The sequence below is a fragment of the Misgurnus anguillicaudatus genome, chromosome 19 (genome assembly GCF_027580225.2).
Source record: "Misgurnus anguillicaudatus chromosome 19, ASM2758022v2, whole genome shotgun sequence".
NCBI classification, from domain to species: Eukaryota; Metazoa; Chordata; class Actinopteri; order Cypriniformes; family Cobitidae; genus Misgurnus; species Misgurnus anguillicaudatus.
In genome coordinates this window covers 14,418,923-14,443,417 of record NC_073355.2, presented here as the reverse complement: position 1 = coordinate 14,443,417, position 24,495 = coordinate 14,418,923, and the positions used below count along the sequence as shown (strand labels likewise).

At 39.2% G+C, this 24,495-nt stretch overlaps 1 long non-coding RNA gene across 1 annotated transcript; it reads left to right on the top strand.

Annotated features, from left to right (window-relative positions):
* Positions 1–554: 554 nt before the first annotated feature.
* On the top strand, positions 555–16,203 carry LOC141351014 (uncharacterized). The gene is made up of 3 exons (XR_012359158.1): positions 555–753; positions 15,713–15,801; positions 15,873–16,203. It is a non-coding gene; the product is annotated as an uncharacterized lncRNA (long non-coding RNA).
* Positions 16,204–24,495: the final 8,292 nt, after the last annotated feature.

Sequence of the window (24,495 nt, the reverse complement as noted above, 5' to 3'; positions counted from 1 at the left end):
ATAGACATCATCACAGAAATTCTATTGGATGTATTGGTTTTAATGGGAATTTTAATAGGTTGTATTGGAAACTAATGGTGTCTATGGGTCTCTCTAGGTCTCTACTGGTATGTGTTGAGTTCTATTGGTGGGACCATTAAATCCTAATGGAATATGTCCCAAAATGAATTTTGTAGTGGTTTTAATGGTAAAAGCTAATGGTTCCTATTGGTATTTTAATGGAAACCATTTGGATTTCTGTCATTTTATTATTATTGTTTTCAGCAGGGTAAACTTGTTTTTAATTTATTACATTAAAGTTTACTGAATTTGTCTAAGGAAATATAGGAAAACTTTAACGGAAATCACTTGAAACGATAAAAAAGTCGCAGATTTTTTGGTTTGAGAGATTTAGTTATAAACCTACAACGACCAAAAAATGAAAGGTGACGACGCAATACATTTTTACAACACAAGATGGCGGATGTGGACAGCTGTAAAACTCCACGCAAAATCCATCACTTACAGTTATATTGTTTTTTCCACAGAAAAATGTACTTTTCGTAACTTTTGATTCGTTTGGCTCTTGCTAAAAGGCGGCTTGTCGAATAGTGAAGGTTGAAACGTCCAACAGTCTCATGTTTCTTCTGGATTTAGGAAACATCAGCAACGGCGACCACAAGAACCTCAGATAACCATTCTGGTTGTGAAAGTGTGGTTGAGCTCATGAGGACATGATTAACTATGTCAAACAGACTGGTTCACGTCGTTACTGTGAGTTTTTCAAGTATTTAATGTTTCTGTGGTCGACCTCGGAGATGCAGGGAGCTGATGAACTAATAAAATAAGTCCTACTTGCCTCATATTTAGTGATTTAACAATAATAAATATTTAGGCTTCACATGTTATTTCGCATTTAAAATGCATTATTGTTTTGCAAAATATTATCAGTGCACAGATAAGCTGGCCTGGCTGTTTCCGGTACAACATGCTCAGTTGGTATGCATTAGCAGTACAAAGGTCACAGTAAACACACAACCTGATAATATCAATAGCATAATGTAAAGTCATTTTTCGATAAAATTGTCTTCCAAATAAATAAATGGTATGTATGCGGTATGCGGTAGTGTAAACAGATTACACTGGTTTAAATAGAGACAAGTTTCACAAGCCGTATTGAAGAAGATTGTGTGACATAATGCTAAACATGTTAAGCTGTTTTTCTCAATACTTTAAACGCAACTAGACCTCCCTTAACTTTTGTTTGTTTGTTTTGGGTGGCCTCCACAGCGTGTGTTGCAGATGGACATACTCTCATGAAGTTGCTCCATCCAGAAGGCCGTCCCAGCCCCTGAACTAAGCCTGAATCTTACTCATACAACCCCAAACTGCTGTTTTTGTGTACTACTTTGTGACCCTGCCTGTGTTTTTGTGATTTACTGTTTTCTACATAAAATCACCCTACATCATTTTGTGAAAATAAGACATTGAAATTTTTAATATTGACTGAGGAAGGTCATGTGAAAGACTGAAATCAATGAACTTTGATGCTTATAATTTATGAGGCTTTAGTCTTGTTTTCACACCTAGTTCGTTTGGAGCCTCCAAACGCTCTCGAAGCAGTTCCGGGTGTATATGTGAACAAACCAAGTGATCTCAAATCCCTCTATAAAAGGACCCAAAAGTGAACCGAACTCAGACCACGTCAGGAGGCCATTTCTTTTTGATATATGTGAAATCAATGAGGTCCCAGTCCGCTTCGCGTGTCGTTTGGACACTGTATCAAAATCAACTGCTGCACAGATAGCTGGGGTTTGAGTTCTCATGAAGTTGTGGTTTGAACAAGAAAGGGTCTAAGATCACTTCAGTTATGAAGAGGATAAAAAAAGAACTGGGTCCTCTTTTGAGTCAACTATATTGTGAGCACCAAAAGGACTGAGGTTACATTCGGTTAGTACGTTTCCTGGTTCACTTTAAGTGACCCTTAATTTCACATGGGTCACTTCATAACAAATTGCCCACCATTTTACATTAGCGATAGCTTCAATTTCAACTGCGATTTGGTTTTTGCAAAAAACATCTTGTCACCCTTCAATTCAAGCAATGTCATGGTTACTTTTACATTTATGCATTTGGCAGACCCCTAAATCCAAAGCGACTTGCAGTGCATTACAAGGTATACATTTTTATCAGTATGTGTATTCCATGGGTTCAAACTCATGACCTTATGCGCTGTGCTCTTTCACTGAGGAACAGGTTATGTGTCAAGGAACAGGTTATATATCAAGGCTAAGGTAATACTTGTTGCAGTTATTAGTGCTGGTTTGTATCAGAGGCATTAACATACCATGCCAACAGACTGAAGGTTTTGTGGCTCTCACTGTTCCCCAGTGGCCTTTCCAGCTCTGCACTGAGGCACAGATGAAAGCCAACAGGCCTGTTTTTCTCAGACTCACAGACTTAAATCCCTCCCTCTCTTCTTCCTGTGAGAACACTCTGTCTCAAACAAATCTCGCTCCCTCTCCAAGGGAGACAGTTGGGTCAAGTGAACCTGCACTTGAGATCGGCTCTGGATTCTCCCTTGGGGGACGAATAAGCACTTGTCTCCAATTCAGGCCCAGTCGGAGAGATAAGTCAGCAGCTCGACTACAGGCATGAAAACGATTGGTTTGTGGCTGTGGCCAATTAAAAGACTTTGTACAAAGTAATGGACATTGGTATTGGAGGAATTTAAGGCGAACGGACACAACTTGATCCCTGAAATATGAGCCCACAAGCACCTCGGATCCCCGTGCCTGAACTCCCAGCCACTCATCGCCCTCCCCGCTCCCTTACTAAAACAAACAGGTCACGTGGTGGGGTCACATTCCCATGAGTTTATCTAATGATTAGAGATCTTGCCTGTTGAAAAGCCATCAATAAATGCATCCTTTCAAAATCACACACCTCTGAAGGTAGTTGGCGTGGGAATTGGCGTAAAAGCTGATCCAGATTGGGAAAAGAATTCTACTCTCTGTCAGTTTGACCTTCAGCCTGGTTGATCAGAGATCAGTAGCTTGTGATTGTGGTGGGAGACGAGCGTGTAAAAAGGGAAAGGGGACGGAGGGGGGATTTACAGACTCCAGCCTTTCTTTCTTTTAAGTCCCCGAGGCATCATTAAGACTCCCGTGAGAGGGGCACTTCCAGTGTTGGGTACGGCCATTGAAGACAACATCTGGAAAGCATTAGTCTATTATTGCCCAGGGGTGAGGGTCTATCTCATGGAGAGCACGGGACCATGTTTGTTACTTTTCCCCTGCCAAATGAACGTCACTTTTCCATTGAAGCAAAAGTGTGAGGTCGAATGTGCGTGCGTGAGAGGCAGCTGGCGTACGAAAGAGATGAAGAGATACCAAAAACTCAGACGTGGACTCTGTTCGTGTATGCCTCTTTGTTCTGAAGACTCGTTTGAAGACTGGCCTTTTCATTTCGAAGCAGGAAGTGGAAAGCGGCATCCTTGGCAACAGAGTCCTTCCATCTGGACCACGAGCTCAACAGAATGGCTTTGTATGTGAGACTCGCCCCCACCTAAGATAACTCGGCCTCTGCAGTTGGATGCCAGGTGCCCTCCCTCCGTCCTCAGCTACATCAGCCCAGCTGCGACAGGCCAAGAAACAGGCCACCCTAAAGTGGTTCTCTATCAAGGGCTTGTTACACAGACTGTACATTCATGCAAGACATTTGGCCTTCATCTGGTTCGGATTTGTCAAAAGGCTTAGTATTCTTGCCTTTAAGTGTCTGACAGCATCGGCACAAAAGCCTTCAGCCTGAGGGAGGACAGCGAGATTCTGAAGTCTTGTTCATTATCTGAGCTTATCCACCGGCAATATGGATCCTCCCTCCTGTAAGCCATCACTCAAGAGCACATCTGCAAAGGAAAGAGCTCCTGCCAGTCACCATTACTGATGATTTTCCCAAATTCCCTGATGCACCAATCCGAATTGAATATTTTGGTTTAAGCGAGTTGAAATGCACCATAATGTGAATTCACACTGTGTTTGGGCTAAGTGCCCAGAATATGGTGAAGACAGACCTTGGACGTTATGATCCTCACCATCAGCTCCAACCCCCCACTGTGCCCAGGTCCATCACTCTGCCCCAGGCTTCATTCTGCCCCAGCCCCCGCTCTTCTCTGGCCTTGGTCGGGGCTGTTTTTGAGCAGGAGGCATTTCACAGACACTCCCTCTGAGACTAGTGACCTCATCGCTGGGCAGGAAGTCAAGGGGTTCAAGTTCTCCTTGTGAAAGTAATCCCACACTTCCCTGAATATTTCAGCTGGTGGGGGGGGGCAGAACATTCGGGGAAGGATTGGGGTGGAGAGTTGGGGTGTTGGTGAGGAATTAGGCTGCTTTTTTGCCACATCTTCAGTGCTGGATGCTAATTCCTTTCTTTTCACCTCATAAAGCAAATATATATTCAGCTCAGGTTCTGTAGCATCTGGAGACGTGGCAGCAGACATGGCGATCCTTTGAAAAATGGTACGGGAAGCATAGGAGAGACAGAAGACAAATGCTGGCAGGGTGTAATGAAGTCATGGGGTAGTATTCTCCACGGACACACGGCACTAAACAAAAAACACAGTGTATTCATGTATCACTGATTGAGTATGTCTGGTCTAAGAGTATCTTGATGAGAGAAACAGAAAGTCGAACTTCGAGCTTCATTCCCTGTTGCCATTCAATGACTGAGACTGTTTGTTTATGTTTCATGTGTTACTGCCAGGGGTCTCTGCCTGAAAAATGTCATCGGGAGGGCAGTAAATGCACTTTCGATTGAAATTTGGCTGAGCTGCGTCTGTTTAAAAGGAAATGCACCAATGCTTATTTGGGGTACGAAGCATGTCATTATTTGTGTCGTAGAGGTACGCCTTTACATTTAGAAACGTAGATAGGTAACCACATGTGCATACAATTTATCTGCATTGCATGTATGAGATCGTTTCTTGGCAGATACATAGCAACTCAAAATTTAAAGATATTGAAAATACCCCCAAAATACGCCCCCTTGAGCTGTTTTTTCCCTTTAACTATCCAAGTTGAGTTTTTGTAAGTGCTGTGAGACGTAAAGTCATCTTTAAACTGAATATTACATTACAATGATTGAATACCATGTTGCAAATCCAAGAAAAGAATCCAAATTTAAGGGATGAAAAATACATCAAGCCAAATCTATCCAGTTGAAGGTGAGCAAACAAATTACTAAAGAACGTATCATGAGGATAAGTCCTTGCGAGCAGGAAAGAGACGAAGGATTGTATTGATCTAAAAATCGGATTTTCGACCAGACGGCTCAAAGCGATAATAAAAAGACAGATCAATGAGGCCACAGGTACCTTAGAGACGTCTAATGTTATGGTCTCATGCTTATACTCATATTGTTTAAATGGCCTCACTAAGCATGGAGCCATAAGTCCTTGCATAGATAGACACCTGCTCTTTATTCACTAATGCACCAAAGGAAAGTTTGGACACTTACAAGCAGACAGGTTTCTATCAACCTTTCCGCTGACAGGGCAGAAACTATATACATACACAAACACTTCCCTAGAAGGGTGAGTCTAGGCTTAGCCGCTCCTACCACACTTAAAACAAAAAATCACACCCCGCCATAAGACACACTTAAAGAAGAGAGAGAGAGAGAGAGAGAGAGAGAGAGAGAGAGAGAGAGAGAGCCTGCTGGGACTGGTCTATGCTCAGAAAGAGAAAACAAAGGCAAGATCTAATCTTACAGGCTTATATACAAATATAAAAATATGACATTTCACATCAAAACCTCAGTATGTTTTAGAAGCGATCTTCAGCTTTTTTGGAAACCATAGACTGTTTGAAATGCACTTACATGTGTGCCATGTCACACCACAACTTTACCACACTCTGTTTGAGAAATAGTGAAACAAAAGTGGGCTGTAGACCAAAAATCAGTGAAGACACCATATGAGTGGAATGCTTCATTAATTGAACAGCGTTTGGCAATCAAATACTGCATAAAAGATGTCCTGTTTATAAGAGACAGGAAAAACCCTTTTTGTGCGTAACATTGCATCGTATGTGGGGGCTTATTATTCTTTGGAAGACATTTCAGTTTCCACTGTGATTCAATTCAGGCTGTTGTGAAATAAGCCATTCAAATAAAAGCGGTGCAAAAACTGGCTGAACATTCAGAGATAACTTATAACGGCCACAATGAGAACATTCAGCCTCTCTTGTCCAACATTGAGCAATCTGGAACCATGATGGATTGTGCCGTTTGTATGTCCATGGCTCACAGAGCAGGAAATTAACTTAATGTATTACTCATTAGATTGTCGCCAGGCACATTACTCTGCAGCTGCTGAATAAAATTACTGAATAAAGTTACTCTCATGCGCAGGTTCTTTGTCTGGATTTATGGTTCCATGAAGAACCTTCAACATCCACAAAAGCTTTCTGTTGCACAAACGGGTCTTGGAAAAGATTTTACACAGGTGCTGTTGTTTTTCATAACGATCCGATAGAAGAACTATTTTTGGTTCCACAAAGAACCTTTCCATCAAAGTTTCTTTGAAGAACCATTTTTTGTCATCTTAAGCACCTTTTCACTACAAATATGCTTTTGCGAAACAGAAACAGAGGTTACTTATGGAACCATTTGGCCAAAAAATTGTCCTTCTATGGCACTGGAAAAAACTTTATTTTTTTAAGAGTGTACAGAAAGTTTAGAACCTTTATTAGAACATTTGATGGTCAGAAACCCATAGGAAGTTAACATCAGCATTGAGTCAATGACAAATATAACTGTGCGTGCATATTATGGAACAGTTTAGCAAAGCAGATTTTTGTAATGTGGGGGTGGGGGAAAAAGAGGAGAGAGGGGAGAAATTGATGTGGGGGCAAAGAGTGAAAATGAGAGATTTGAGATGGAAAAACTGAAAGTTGTTGAAAAAGAGAAAAAAAAACATGAACTAGCGTGATGAATCATTAGAGAACAAAGTGTTTGAAGTACTTCAGAAGGGAAGTTAGATACTGTTGAATAATATCTCAACTTGTGATTTAATGGAAATAAGTCATATACATTTTGAGTCACCTTCTCAGGAGAGGAAAATGACGACAGATGTTTTGTTTAGGGTGAAGTAACCTTTTAAAGGTGTCATATGATGCGACTTCATGTTTTCTTTGTTTTTGGAATGTTAAAAGCTGTTGTGCATATTAAAGATCATCAATATCATCAATTCCTTCCTTAAACGTCTCATTGTGGAAAGATTTGCATATGTTGTAATATATAGACGGTTTTCATCGGACGCAAACGTGTTGTTTAATGGTCTGGCTTGTGGCTCCCTTACGAAAATGAACCATGTTTTTTGTGGTAAAAGTGTAGTAACCATGTTTTTTGTGGTAAAAGTGTAATAACCATGTTTTTTTGTGGTAAAAGTGTAGTAACCATGTTTTTTGTGGTAAAAGTGTAGTAACCATGTTTTTTTGTGGTAAAAGTGTAGTAACCATGTTTTTTTGTGGTAAAAGTGTAGTAACCATGTTTTTTTGTGGTAAAAGTGTAGTAACCATGTTTTTTTGTGGTAAAAGTGTAGTAACCATGTTTTTTGTGGTAAAAGTGTAGTAACCATGTTTTTTTGTGGTAAAAGTGTAGTAACCATGTTTTTTGTGGTAAAAGTGTAGTAACCATGTTTTTTGTGGTAAAAGTGTAGTAACCATGTTTTTTGTGGTAAAAGTGTAGTAACCATGTTTTTTTGTGGTAAAAGTGTAGTAACCATGTTTTTTTGTGGTAAAGGTGTAGTAACCATGTTTTTTGTGGTAAAAGTGTAGTAACCATGTTTTTTGTGGTAAAAGTGTAGTAACCACACTCTAAAAACAAACAATGCTAAATAGCACTAAAAGTGGTTCTTGGATCGTAATCATAGAGGAACCATTTTAAGTGCCATATAGTAGAGGTCTTCTCGGGTCCAAAGAAATGTATCCGACCCGAAATGACGAATCACTTTATACCCGAACATGACGTGCATAAATCATTTTTAAAGAAAGACCCGACCAGAGAAGTCCAACCCTATATCACAAAATTATGTACCTATAGGCACGTATGGACCAGCATGACAATGTCACGTTTCGCCGCGTTTGAGGGTGAGCATGTCATGCTTTTCTGTTTGTGTCACTGTCACGTATTGGTTACTCAACTTTTTTGTCCTATTTTCAAACCATTGTCGCTTCGGTTTAGGGTTAGATTTTGTGCTTTGTCACTTTAAGTATTGGTTTATAAAAAAAGATACAAGACTTATTTTTTTATATTTTCTAAACTTTAACCAAATGTCGTCTGACGTTGGGGTTAGAGTTGGGTTTGGGTAGGAATGTCATTTTATGTAAATCTAACCCTAAACCATAGTGACAATGCTCTGAAAAAAATGATTCATTGAATTTAATAATTTTTTTAAGGTAAGTGGTTGCAATCAATTTATTTAAGCTACATTTAAACAAAAAAGATTAGTAAAGTAACATAAAATATAAAACTTTTGTTTAAATGTAGCTTAAATAAATTGATTGCAACCACTTACCTTAAAAAAATTATTAAATTCAATGAATCATTTTTTTCAGTTCAAACAGAAAAGCGTGACATGCTCACGCTCAAACACGGCGAAACGTGACATTGTCACGCTGGTCCATACGTGCCTATAGGTACATACTTCCGTGATATTGGGTTGCAACACGCAATGTCGCCAGGGCTCTTGGCCAACAGATGAGAGGTTTGAAAAGGACATTGATGCAAACACACGAGGGAGTTCGGGTCTTCTCTATAATTTCTCAAACTATTTCTTTCTTTAGCACAAACTTTTATTTACCTGCAACTTTGTGAGCAAATGTACAAACAATAAGAGTTGTGCTAAATAAAGACTTCGAGGGGGCACATCAGGCCCCCTAAGTGGGCATGATGCCTCTAGCTGTTCGAACACTGATGGGACGGCAAGGTGAGTGTACTTGCTAGTAAAAGAGCATGCAGATCGGTTATATGGGAAAGCAGAGAGAAGAAATAGTTTTAGGTCTGTTTGGGATAATTGGACTGCGTCCCTCAGCTGGAGCCCGTGGTGACTGCGTGTGTAAAAAGGGGAGTTTGGTGCTGGGGAAAGTCTGGTTCCCATTAGACCAGAGGCCCGGGGGTCGGTTTGTTTGCACAGGCAGAATATCCCATAGGATAGAGAAGGGGCGGGTCACTGTGGCTCCGCCTCTTTGGGTCGCTAAAGATGGAATATCAGCTGCAAACTCTCATGTACTTATACTCCAACATCTACCCACCCCCCCACGTTGTTAGGAAAGAATTGTGAATTGTTTACGGATGTTAGCTGTTTATAAGTTATTCATGAAAGTTCAGCTCTCATGCCTTTTCAAGAGCATGCATGCTTTGATGGATGTGTCATTGGCTGCTGAACCATGCCCATTGCTAATCGCCTTTTTGCTGTTTTACCAACGTGCGAGGACAGGTTTATGCTTCGAACGGGCTTGGCTTTCACAGTATGCCTTTTAAATGTTCTGCAATTATCCCTGGGGAAATACGCCAGCTGTATGCCTCATATCTATCACACACACTTCTTCCATTTTGATTCTCATCAGGCCTTCCAGACTAGTATCCAGTCTTTATCCTTTGTGTCTGGCGCATCTGTCATCACCTTTGTGTCCCGTTGAGATGGTCAATGAGACCAGAAGCTGATTACAGGCGGTAAATGGCTAACGGCACCCTGGCAATGGAGTGACGCTAATGGCTAAAAGAGTGTAGTCTGTTTTGAAGTGCTTTGGCATTGACACCTCCGTGGCAATTTAGCTAGCTTTTGGGCTATAAAAAGCTTCACAGACCATAAGAACTGATGATACTAGACAGACCAGAGTTTGAGGAGACTGTGTAAAGGCGTCTCGTTTCCCTCTCGGAAAAGAGGGGTGGAGGGCTTTGAGTCTCACCCCCGGTTCCTTGGACACAGGGGGACGCTGATTTATAGAGCCAAGAGCTCCACTTCAGCTTTCCTGGAATCCAAAGTCATTTCTGGAGGAGCATAGGGAGGCTCCGAGGGTGAGCACACACTTGAGGAAGAGAGAGGCCGTATTTCTTTTTGGCCGTTAAATCAATTGATTCCCAGATGCGCGAGAGCGTTTTGAAGTGTATCGACCACCACACAACAGTCTCCTGCCCACTGTTTCCAGTTACAATGCCTACTGTTTCCTGATGGATCCAGTGTTAAGCACTGGAGAGTCTAAAGGATTGTTATTTGAGATTGGAGATCCTAAGTGTAAACTCTGACATGCCTCAGGCAGTGACCCATACTAGAGAGGAGAGCCGGTAGGGCGAGGTAGATGTTTATGTGGTGAAAGGTTTGCTTGTTTAAAGACTGACCATTAAATTCTCATGAATTAGAGTCATTTGTTTAGAGAACACAGGGAGTCAGCCACCCTTGAGACTGCCAGCTGGATGAACGGGTTGTTGTTTGAAGGACACGGGAGAGTATAGGTAAAGATACAACATATTTGGCATTTTACTGGGATTTTGGACAAGGTGCCGTGGTGGCATATTGTTCTGGTTATGTATGCATGCTTATTTTCAACCCAGTGTTGGGTGAAAAATAATGATTTAACCAATGCTGGGTTGTTTTAAACTAAAATAACCTGTTGTTGGGACAAACATAAACATTTTCTGGATTAATTTAACCCAACGACTGGGTTTGTCCCTTTTTAGCCCAGTCTCCTGAAAATGCGTATAAACAGCACGAAGTGCAAAACTCGTGCAACACATACGCCAAACTCCACTCTGGCGTGCACACGACACGCAAGTCCCTCCCATTCACCCAAACGGGGCATCCTTTCCGTCGTTTCATTTATTGGTTTCTGAATTTTTTGCTTTTTTCCCATTTTCGCTTGGGTTTAAGGTTAGAACAACTTTTTGTTATATAAAAATGACATCCTAACCCAAACCCCAACTCTAACCCCAACTCCAAGCGACCATGGCTTAAATATGGACAAAAACATGGAGAAACCTGTATATTAAATAACCTCATTAAGCAAATCTGAAATCTAACCCTAAGCCCAAGCGAAAATGGTTTAAAAAATAGAAAAAAATTGAGAAACCAATAAATAAAACTACAAAAAAGATGCCCTTTTTAAGTGAATGGGAAGGACTTGCGTATCATATGCACGCCAAAGTGGAATTTGGCGCATGTATTGCACGAGTTTTACACTTTGTGTTATTTATACGCAACCTCAGGAGACTGGGTAGCCCTTTTTGACCCAATGTTGGGTTGAAAATAACCAACTTTTGCTAAGTTTCCTGATTCTGAGAGAAAGTCCCAAAATTTTTAAATCACATTGTCAGACCTTAAAGAGATACACAATTTACGGTACCCATTGACGTCCATGGTATTTGCTTTTCCTATTATGAAACTCAGTGGGTGCCGTAAACTGTGTGGTAACCATTATATATCAAAATATCTTCTTTTGTGTTCAACAGAAACTCATACAGGTTTAAAATGACACGAGGTAGAGTAAATGATGAATGAATGTTCATTTTTGGGTGAACTATCCCTTTAAGCTGAAGTTTCTAGTAAGGTCTGTTCAATATTATTGAACATTCTTATGCTTTATATTAATGTTAGCAGCCAATATGACTATCCTATATACACAATTATAAAAGAAATTTAAATGTAACACAACTGAGAACTCAAATCCCCTGAGCTATGAAAAGTGCATCACTGTGTTGTTTGTGAAATTTAAGATAGCATGACTGTTTGCGAGTGATCTGCTGTCATTTGACTTTCTCGGGCTCAAGAAGAGGAAGAAAATATTATTGTCGACATCTATGCCAACACATGATGCAACAAAAAACAATCCCCCATCTTTAATCACCCGCAGTCAGTAATCTGAGGCGTTACGCTGTTTCAACATGGATTTCAGACCATTTGCAGCAATCTGTTTTCAGTTAGCACTAGCACAGACAAGCATGTCAGAGTTCCTGTGAGCCGATGATTAAAAGTCTACCAAACAATGTTTTCCTCAGTTTATGAAGCATTCTTCAAAGCAGCTGCAACATTGCCAAACTCAAACTTTGAAGATAAACTCTGGAAATTACCCAGCATACCTCTTTAGCAAATGGTCACGAGTACTTGTGCTATGACACAGACACCATACATATGGTTACACATTTAGAGTTTAGCTAAAAAAAATACTAAATTAAAATTTAACAAAGACTTAGTTGGTTAAGCTGATTTAAATTAAACTCCTTGTTTTAACTTCCCCGCTTGTAAAACACCACAGATTTGGAAACTCCAAAAAGTCTACAGAGAATTACTCCTGTCTGTTTGCCTGTTAACTGCGTCATTAACATGGATTGCTCTTTAATCCAGTACTGGTTTTAATGCAAAAACCCTGTTGCTAAAGTGATCTTAGATTATGATTGATGGAGTTTTCTTGATGGTTACTAAGGCGTTGCTTGGGTGTTTCTGAGTGTATGTTATTTTCCCTATACGACTGCAATTAAATGCCATACATAAAAAGGAACAACAAATGCCTTAGAAAGCATAGCTAACAATAGAGGAGGTCAGATGCAAAACCCTGCGACTGACATGTTTCCTTATAAATGAGTATTTTTTAATCAGGAACTAGTTTAGGTTCAGTAATTTTACTTTGATGGCAATAAAAAACTTTTGTCTGATAAGTCAGTAATTGAAATGCCTTATTTTCACAAATGTCACTTGATTGGTAACAAATTTGACTGTCTTTCACTTCAAAACCCTCTAAGTACATGCATGTTTTTTGGCAAAAACCTACGCTTACACAAAAAAATCCACTTCTTTGGACACTGCAAAACATTGGAAACAGTTGAAAAATCATTAAAGATGCAGCTAAAATATTGCAAATGATGAAGGTGAGAGTGTAAAAAATGAAGAAACTGAACCACACACCCAGAGGGCGCTGTGATGCATGTGACTTCCACATTCGGGTTGTATTCAGGAGGTCCAAATACTCACAAGGAACACAATTTTGAATGTGATTCACGCCCATTTTGGACACCGTCATTTATCCAATTCATCTTTCGTGCACTTAGAGGAGTTTGCTGAAAAATGGAGTTTAGCGGATTCTGCTAACAAGTATTTATGAATGACCTGGAGACGGGATTAAGAAATTAGTGAAAGTATTGGATGAACCTATAATATGTGTCGAGAGTATTTGGTTAATATCATGATCTTATTTTTGATGGAGGTGGTGTTTAGGGGCTTTTGCATCTGAGCCGTTTAATTGTTTGCAATGATTGGCATGTAAAAACTTTTAGTAATAATCTAACGTATTCAGGTCAGACAATTTAATCCTATCAAACATTTCACCAGACTAATAGCTGCATGTTTATATCATACATCATCATCTCTTCAAGCATGATGAAGGCTCTTACATTTAGATGAATGACACGCTCTAAATGTTTGACTGAGAGAGGCTCTGGAGCAGACTGAGCATGTTTTTCATTATTCTTTATTGTGTTTATATCACTCTGTATTGCAAACGAGAGCAACTTCATTTTGGTTTTTCAGTTTTTAATGTAAGTTTAAACTATAAATCAATGCCAAATATTCACAGTATTACTCTCCCTCAAACACCGGCTATATTTTTAACTTCAATAACTGGTGTTACTGCACCGTTGATTGGATCTGGTTGATTAGTTTTTTTTAGGTTACGATTGGCTGCGTTCTGTGAAGTCAAATTGTAGTTATGGCACAGCTGTAACAACATCACCAAACTTTTCCAGAGCTGTATAAACTCCCTTCCACCCGTAATTCGGTGCACATAGAAAAACTTTCTTAGGAAGAAGACATATTTATAATATTTTTCCACAAAAAGGAGAAGTGTGATACCACTGAATGCTGATCTTTGCAACTATCGTTAAATGCCACACATATTTGCCCTCAATCGAGTATATTTTTTCTTTTTCACACGTGTTATCTGTGTGGTCCAGTGGACCTTATTTCAAGTATCTGCACTAAAACACCGGGGGAAATGAAGCTGGCAACACAAAATTAGTCACGTGTCTGACTGTCTGTCTGGATCCTCAGGAGGTCATCCGAGTGTCCGAGGAATGTGTAAACGGTAGCTCCGTCAGAATAGTGTGACTTTTTGAGCTCATTCACCATGTTGTCAGCCACCGCTCTGTGCCTTTGTTATTTTACGATACTTACATTAGCCATAGCAAGACTCAAAGAGCTTTTATTGACTCGTTATACAGGGGGTTTACATTTACAAAGCATTACTAATACTTAACATACCAACATATATCTATACACAGTTATTGGGTTGCATGTGAGTACACTGTAAAAAAATTGTTGGTTCAACTTAAAAGAAGTAATTTACTTGGTTGCCTTAAAATGATTTAAACTTACAAATATTAGTTGACACAATATTTTTACACAACTTTTCAACTATGGTAATATTTTAAGTCAAATTAACAAAAAAATTTAAGGCAACCAGGTTACTTATTTTTTAAGTTTACCCAACAAATAATTTTAACAGTGTATTATAACTAAGTGCGCAGGTCAGAATTAGCTTTGGTCTCTGTTTTCCATTAGTTTCCTTGTTTGAAAAGCAGGATTTAACTCACTTTCTAACCTGATCTACACATCCTGAGGACCTTAACAATTATGGGAGTTTGTGTATGTTAGACTTCAATTGAAATTCTTTGCGGCCGATTGCGGTAGACGGTAAATTTCTCCCTAATTTAGAGGTAGTTGAGGTTTGAGGTCAAAATGTTTTTTTTTTTTTTAGTAGACAGATGTATCTGTACTTTGCAGTTGATTGGATCAACCGAAAATGGAAATTTCTGTCATTATTTACCAATTATAAGGGTATTTTAACTATGTATGAATATGTTTTTATGCGATTACAAAAGGAAAACTATAAAAGCATCATCATAGTAGTCCATACAACCCTTCTGAAGCTATGCAAAATATTTTTGCAAAAAATATACAGATTGAAATTGTGAAATAATTTACTTAATATGTTTATAATGTGTTTGTGTCCATTTTTAAAAGTTGTACTGCAAAAAATGACTTTCTTACTAGTATTTTTGTCTTGTTTTCAGTAAAAATATCTAAAAATTCTTAAATTAAGATGTATTTTCTTTATGAGCAAAATTACCTAGGACAATAAGTCTAGTTTTTAGACAAAAAATATAAAATTTAAGTTAATTCGTGCTTAAAACAAGCAAAAAAAATCTGCCATTGGATTAAGAAAAAATTTCTTGAATTAAGTGTTTATGAAAAAAGTAAACTTATTTCAAGAACTTTTTTCTTATCCACTGGCAGATTTTTTTTTTCTTGTTTTAAGCACAAATTCGCTTAAATTGTAAAAAATTTTGTCTAAAAACTAGACTTATTGTCCTAGGTAATTTTGCTCATACAGAAAATACATCTTAATTTAAGAATTTTTAGATATTTTTACTGAAAAATTATGATTTACTTAAAGTTAATATTTTTTGTCTAAAAACTACTTATTTTCCTAGGTCTGAAAACAAGACAAAAATACTAATTGCAGTGTGCATTTATTTGCATGTACAAAAATTGCAAGTGCATATGAGTTTGAAACCACATGAGGTTGATAAAATAATCACTGAATGTTTTTTTTTCCCATTTTGAGGTGTACTACTCCTTTAATGTGGGCTAACATACTAAAACAGGTTAAGTCTTTGTTTTCTTTAGATTTGACTTGGTATCATATGACTTGCTCTACAAGACATGATCTCTTGCCCTTTACCCCTGCCATATTCAGCCCCTTTGCCATCTGAGCTGTAAGTACTTAACCATAGACTTCTGTCATAATGGTGCCTTTTAACATCAAGTTTGTTTGACGTAATTGCAGGTGTGTGTGGGAGAGTCGTGTTGACCGAGCAGAAATGGCTAACATCAACAGGGATTGAAAATAAAGCCCCTGTGCCGAGCCAAGTCATATCTTCTGTTATCAGATGACCCCTGACATTGACCTTTGACTTTGAGCTCTGCCTCGGGGTGGCCTGAATGCAGCACAATTCATCCAAATGTGAAATATACAAATATGTGTGCTTAAGTATGCTAATAAAAGCATTATCATTTTGTTACAGTTCTGAAATATCATCTCCGCAGGTTCTGCTGGAATATGCATGACTAGCTCTACAAAAGCCTGTTTCACCCTCCACTGATCCAACTCACCGCATTTCCTCCGTTCCCTCCTTCATCAGCACACGCACATCCATCCATCCAGCTGTTTTCTCATTTCCTCTCCGAGACTTCAGTTATCACTCCAACTCAAGCCGCTCTGTCTCTGTCTGACCCATCTGGAGCTCCAGGTCAATTTGCATGACTGCTTACTGTTATGCTTCAGTTTGCATGCAGTTGTGCTTCATTAACAGGAAAACATTCAATGTGTGGTGCATCTGGCTTCAGTTTGACCAGACGGGTCGTTCCGAGAATGAAGCCCCTGAATGGTCATTTTACTTCACCTTCTGTAAAACAAGTAACATCAAATGAAAACGTGTCCGCAGTGGGAATATGTTGGATTAGCACACGAGTCTCTGTTCAAGTGATTTCTAATGGTAATCCATGTAGAGAGGCCACATGAGGATCTCAGTTATAGCTCATTTGTCTGCGAGATCAAAGGGGTCAAGAGTGCTCCGTATGGTAGGGACATGCTGTGAACATGATCGTGCATCGGATATAATCACCCTTGGGCCTTTATCCTTATGGGGGAGTAAGTTGAGGTTAAATACATTTGAAAAGACTAAAGATACCTTAAAAACACAATTCTAGATTAGATTCGTTTCTTTGCTAACCCAATGTTAGGAACTATACTATAGGAGCAGGTTTTGGTGGACCAGCGTGGTTTTTCTGGTAAAGCTGGTTGTCCAGGGACGTCTTGCTGTGTATTTTAGTTAAGAAACCAGCACCCATGCTGGGGATCAGGAACCAAATCACAACATACGCTGTTGACAAGCAATGCAGGAGTACAACACACATAAAGTCCAATTTATACTCCTGCGTCAAGTATACAATGTAGCCTATGCATAGTCATGCACCTTACGCCGTAGCCTGACGCGCACCTCCCCAAAAATGTAACAACGCATCAATTCTTTGCGGAGTGCAAGCACTGTAATTGGTCTGCATTTCCTCATTCACTTTTCTGCTTGCGACAACAAAAACAATGATGAACCAAGTTGAGGAATAATATTTCACAACTCGGTCTGTAACAAAAGTTGCTATCTATTTGCAGTCATCATTGCTGTGCAAAATGCACAATAAGCTGCTGCTTCTTTTTCCCTTGAAACTGTGTGTTACACCAGTAACTAGGGCTGGGTATTGATTCAGATGTTCCAGGGGTGCGTTTAGCAAACAACGACATAACTTGTTGCTGAACGACCATAGTACGATGCGTCGTTGGAGAAATGAACTACCTTTTCCCGAAAGCATAGTAACTTTGTCGCACATTCGCTGGTTTAACAACATAGTTGATGATGTCACATGGGAGGTGAAGTACTAATTAATCTGTGCAAATTGATTTAATGTCAGATTATTGCTGTAAATAACATATATTGCATCGGAAGACTGATTTTGTTATCGTGATTTAGTTATCTGTTGTTTGTATATTTAATTCACGCGCAAGTTACGTAACTCCTCCCATGCAGGGATTCCCCAGGGTCTTAAAGCTTGTAGGCTGCGCACATGCGCAGCTTTCAAATGCAGAGCTTTCATTCTGTTAACAAATTTAAAGACGTAAAATAAAATTTTTATATATTTAGAATGATGGATATAGACTGTACTACATGTTTTTTGCTTATTTTGTTCAAAAGCATGATCAACGTAAATCTACATATGAAAATAACAAGGAACTATGCTTCTAACGACAGGTGAAGAGCTGTCGTTCCAACGACACAAGTTAGCGATACAGTTTGCGAATGTTCGTTTGAACGATGGTTTCGGGAAACACCAAATCGTTGAACGATGTTAGTAACGATGGAACTTACAATGTCGGTGGCTAACGATGCTTTTGGGAAACGCACCCCAGATCGATTCGATTTCGGTTCACAAGCTATCAAAACTATTCGATTTCTATTCTCGATTTGATTTTCGATTCCGATTCTCGGAATGATTTTTATACTCGATTCTCAACTCAATAAATATAGATTTAATACAAATACTATATTTATGAAACAGAACAGTAAACATTAGTTTACAAGTGGGTAATTAATAAAAAGAAAACAATAGCAACAAACCTGTATATTAAACTCTTTTATTTTTGGTCCACTTGGGTACATTAAAATAGAACTCTAATCTCTAATTTTCGAATGAATACAATTATGTTAAATACAATAACATTTTGATGCAAGATCAAAAATGTATGCTGAAAAATGTCAGAACATCCGCATTCCTTGATCAAACAGGATCAGGTTATTTCATAAAGAAAATCGATTTGTGGCCTTTGAGAATCGATTTTGAATCGACCACGTAAAAAAACACGATTAATCGAAAAATCACCTATAACATGCCCAACGACACGTGTTCAACGACACAAAAGTATAAATTGCGTACAGAAGTATAAATGGCATAGGTTGGACGCAGATTTATAAATCAAGCTTAAAACCTTATTTAATAAATAAAAGCAGAATGCATAATAAATTAATCAATGTGGAAACGGTTGTGATAGAATACACATAAAATAAAAACGCATTTCCGTGAAAAAGTCCTATAAAGTTACTCAGGATCCTACTATTGATCTTTCTACGGTTATATAATGAATGTGATTCAGCGTTGGGTTTGTGATTCATGTGTCAGTGTTGGGTTTCAAAGTCAAAGGGGCCATAACACTGATGGCTGCCATATGTTTTGCAGGCCAAAACAACAGATTTTGCCTTTGAGACTTCAGTCTCTAAAGATGAAATATCAGCAGAAAGGTTTGGTGTCCATTTCCCCGCCCATATGTCCATTGTTGTACCTCTGTATATCTGCAATCACACAGTTTCTTGTAGCAGGAACAGCCTTTTCACACATTTTAAATCCCTGATACGATCAACTGCATGTCCCGGCCGTCTGGGACTTTACAATCCCTGCTAAATCACATTTTAGTACTCGTATTACCATGCAAATGACCAGCCCTCCTATAGGGAAAGAGGGCTTTCTCAGTAATATTGTTAATAAAGAAAAGGGTAATAATGGATTTGCGGATTACTATGTGTTATGTTAAGGACACTCGAGGTCCTCTCTGTAAATAATGGTCTAATCTTCAGGAAGGCAACACCAAATCCCTCAGTTCCTATTGACGCTCCCCTGGTGGAAGACTTATTGGCGTTTATGTGAACATACTTTCTTCTCTCAGATGCAGACAGCTGTACATCTTTATCCTCAGTGAAAAAAGCACATTCACATAATTAAACCCAACGTAAACATAATACACGCGCACACGTACGCAAACACCACATGCACATTTTGAACCATGGGAAAAGCGTACCCTTGCTATAATAAAACGGTGAACTCCCTTTGAGAATAAATGAGTCCCTAATGATGAACGTACAATGGTTTAGATGCAGTCGTTGAAACCTAAATCAAAACAGCATGTCGAACTGTTGATTAAAAAGGTCATCGCCCTCTCGATGGTTTCGTTCTTTGGGGCATCAACAAACAATAAAGTCATAGAAGCAGCTGTGCTGACAACAAACTATTGGGAGCATAAGCACCATGTCCAAAAAACAAAGCTGGGCTTTAAGAAAGGAAAATGAACAGGTGATAAAAGGTAGAGATGGGGGCGGGGGATGTTGAGCTCTTTTAGACATGTGGTGCAGATGACACTTAAGCCACTAATGGATGATTAGTAGGGAGTGCAGATCAGCCATCTTGACTCCAGGTGCCATTATTTACTCTTTTGGTAATGGGTAAAGAGAAAAAAGTGGAACATCTGACACCTCCATTCTTAACCTATCATAGAGTTTCTCTGTGCCGAATTTTACAATTTAAAGTTGGTGTCAGTAAAATGTGTTGGGAAATGAATAAAGCTAGGATACATGCTTTCAAAGGAGGCAGATGATGTACAATGAGATTTGAGTTTTAGAGTTTCTGTGATTTTTTTGGAGCTCGACATTGGCGTAAAAAATTGTCCCAAGCTGCCATTGGGGAAGTACAATTTTAAAGGTCCTATATGCACCATTTAGGTACAGATTTGAATCCAATATGTACCTTTGAGGTACTAATATGCACTCTTTGGTACCAGTATGAGATGCTACTCTGAATTTTTTCGGTGCAAATGTGTACTTTTTGAAAGGGTACCGCCCCATCTTTTCAGACAGTGAGGCTGTTAAGTGCTTTAGTTGTTGCTTTGGAGATCCATCAATGCTGTTCATCAACCTTAACAAAATTTGCCCCCATAAAGTATAACCGTCACAAAAAACATGTGACCATTGGTTTATAATATAACTTGGCCCATGCTCTCTAACTACTGAGAATGAAAGCAGATAATTAAATTCTCCACGCATCACATTAAATGTAGTCTTGCATCTAACTTGATCAAAGGGCTACAGAGCACATGACCGAGAAGAGAAATGCTCTAAAAATAAAACTGGCCTGTAGTGAAGATGAAAAAGAGGAAGGTGTTAAGCCAATATTTGAGTTGTTCCTATCACTTTGAAGAGGAAATGAATGTGAGCACAGTTCTTTATTTTACGTTCAGATAATCTTTCTTTGAAAGGTCGACTTTGAAGTGCGCTGGATTTAATTTCATTTAGCGTCTGTGTACAGTGATAACTGACTTCACAGTGCTGTTACTAGATATGTATAAGTAGATAATGTACAGTCAGCTAGTCATTATTGCAAGCCCACTTCACATCCGGGGCCTGATCATTGTGACTGCACATTATCACGTTACTTATGGCTACTGAATAAATGGACTTGAAACACTGAGCTGAGTTCAGATGTGAGAAACATATGACCACAGAGCCAAACTAGATGGCAAAAATAGCTCCCTATACCCTTAAATAGCACAGTATTAAGGAAGTGGTGTCCGAAGTTATAGACCCCTTCACGGTTCACGTCACAGGCGGTTCCCACTGCACATGTCGGGGTCAGAAAAGTCATTACAGCAGATTGAGTTGCGTATTATTCGGTATCGCACCAGGTCTTCTGATAAGTATTGCGATTCATGCAGAATCTTAAAAACAAAAAAATACAACATCTGCGGCTGCAAGCAATTAACGTGCAGACTGGAACAATGCAAATATCAACAAGGCTTGTGTTTGTAGTGCTCACTTCATTTGAGGTAAGTCATCATTTTTCAGTCCTGTTTGATTAAATTATAAAGCCGGGATGGTATGAACAGTTTGACCCCATGCTGCGCGCGCACCCGATAGTCATTCAATGTTTACAAACCTTGAAGGGGTCTATAGTGGACATTATCGAGTGCACATATTTAATCTCACAATGCACCGCAATAATAAGTGTACAACGGATGTACACTTAACGGCTAGCTGCTAGCTCGCTACCCCTTCACTGTAAGGCGTGTGCCAACTCCCGCATCTCGACACAAGATGGTGCCCGCAACGGTTCTGGAGCTTAGTGTCCAAATTCACTTTGTTTTCATTCACTCATTTAGGTGGACTATATTAGCAAACGTATGTAGGGAATCATTGGTGGCCGGTGATTTTTCGAGGGCGCACAATGCCAAGCTCGTCTCAACGTGTATTTAGCCCATCATGTGTGTGGCTCTTCATGTCAAAATACATGTCTGCTGCATGGGGGTTTATGATAAAAGAGACGCTCACGTTTGCACTAAACTTAAGTGTAATCAGAGTTTAGTGTTAAGTTAATATCTTGCGAGTTTTTTTTTTATGTGAACGTCTCATTTATCATAGCACAAACATGTATTTTGACATGACGCATCATGCACATGGTTCACACATGGACTCTAAAAAATCTGGACGTATTGTCCGTGACGTCACCCATATGTTTGTGAAGAGCTTTTTTAAACCCAATAGTTGACGGGGCTTGCTGTCGCCATCTTAGCATCGCGTTACCGCGTGTCACTCGCGGATAACCGAAAATGGTCAAAGAGGCGGAAAATGAGTAAAGCTAAAGTGGCTGATTGCTGAAACCACGCCTGCCTAGCTCGACGGGAGTGACAGCAGTGGCAGTTCACCCGTCACTCAAGTGGCCACGCCCTTAATTATGCAAAATTTTAAGGCTTAATATAATTTAAACCGATGAGTTATTAAAAAAATTAGCGCCCTCACAGTTGTCATGAAGGGAATTAGCTTTAAAGACCAAAAACACATTTGTACAAGGCTGTAAACATTTTATCATAGGGGTCTATGGGAATTAACTCCCTTTTGGAGCCAGCCTCTAGCGGCCAGTCGATGGATTGCAGTTTAGGTCACTTTCGTATTGGCTTCATCGGATAGGTCGGAAGTTTGCCCCTCGGGTTCACATAACGAACACATCTTTTGACATGAGAAGCAACACACATGACACTCCGAACACTATTTTGAATTTGCGCACCTCGGAAGAGAAGTCACCGGCCGCCACTGTAGGGAATAGTGAATGAGGGTATAGGGGGCTATTTTGGACACAACCAATACCACAAAATTGCTGTAACTGACCAACCAAAATCAAGAGCAGCTCTGTATATAATAATAAAATGATGGATAAATAATAATATTGTACAACAATATTGTTGACAAATATGCGATCATCACTATTTTACATTCCTTTCTAGTTTACTAAAGCTGCAATTCGTAACTCTCTATTGCTAGCTCTGTTTGAATCCTAAAATTGCAGGTTACTTTATTCACTTTTCTTTACATGGTTTGAAATAACAACAAACAGACATTTCCTGCTAAATTGCACTCGATTGAATCTTTAACTAGTTTTGTTAAAGTATTTCTTCCTGTAAAATTATTCTAAAATTAAAGAGCACTTATTTCATTGCTAAAAACGTTATTTTGTGCATTTGGTATAATACAATGTGTTGTGCTAACAAGAGTTAACTTACAGGCTGTGAGTCCAAAGAGGGAGGAATTATGATAGTGTCTGTCTCTACTACATAACCAATCCCAGGAAGTAAACTGCTGCTTACAATCCAATGTGTTTGTTGTAGTTTAAGAAAAGAGATTTACGTTGGAGACGATAACTTGCGTCATTGTTTACTTTGGGGTTTGTACCTTTTGTATATCGTTAACGTACTTATACACACTTACACACGTTAAAAACGTGAATCGGACAATAGGTGCTCTTTAAACTAACTTGTTTATTTATTGTTGAATGACAGAGGATGTGTCTATCTAATGACTTTGCCAACGTAAACCAAAATCTAAAAATAGAAGCATCTTCTCTGGGCACCCACTTTAAGCCTCTTGAAAAATAAACGAATGTGCTTTATCATTTAACAGATATCTGAAACATTAATTTAGGGCATAACAACTTCAATCATATGCAAATGTAAATTTGAATAAAGTGCCTTGTTCTCTTTTTATGAGGAACTCCCAATGACCACCAACGTCTCTTTTGCCATGTGGGGAAAGGCACTTGTGAGAGATGTTGGCGCCAAATTGTCCCTCCCCCAACCTGGTGTATGAATCAACCAGTTCTCGACCTGAATATGTTGGCAAGCATAAACCACATCAGTACCGGAACTTCATAGAGTAAACTTCGGATGGTAACCTATTTGTGGCAGACCTAACACACACGTCAGAGCCTCTGTGTGCAATATACATACCAGTGTGTGCAAATGAGAAAGTTGAAGCCGGCAGAGATATTTTGGGGAAGTTGGACACCAGAAACATACATAGATCTTCCTGAGAGTGAAGAGAGATGGGGGTGTACAAAACAGCTGCCAGATGTGGAGGAGTCCCATGAGCCCCGTCACATACTCACAGACAATGCATGGCCTGTGAAGTCGGCCACAGGAAGTGAGGTCAGGGTTCCTGACCCCTCCCCCAAGCTGACAGAAATGAAGAGTTCAAGCTGGAGTATTTTGGACAACTTCAGGAAACATTAATCTGTCAGTCAGAATAGGCTCTGATATATTTAATTATGTAGTGATGCATTTAGCAACTGTGTATTTATAAAAAATTAAATGGCATGCAAAGTGAAATCTTATACTTGATATCAACTAAAATCACTTCAAAGTGTTGCAACCTGCGCTTTGTGGTGGCTGTATCGTTAATTATGAGTCACTCATTTCCATATACGCTAGAGGGCCTTATCATTACAACAGTAGAAAATTAACCACATGGTCCCCATTAGAAGGACTTTTTGCAAACAAGTCTTTTCCAAAGATTCAGTTCAGTGAAGCAAGTCTATTATGATTCATACTTTGCCTTTTTTTCCCGAACACGATACAACATAGCCCCAATAACAAACAAGCCTAGACCGAGCTGCACACACCTGAGGCGAAACTCGTTCATCAAGACAAAAAGATCAGACATTGACAGTGCATATGAGCAAGAACTATTAAAATAAATAAATAAGATCAC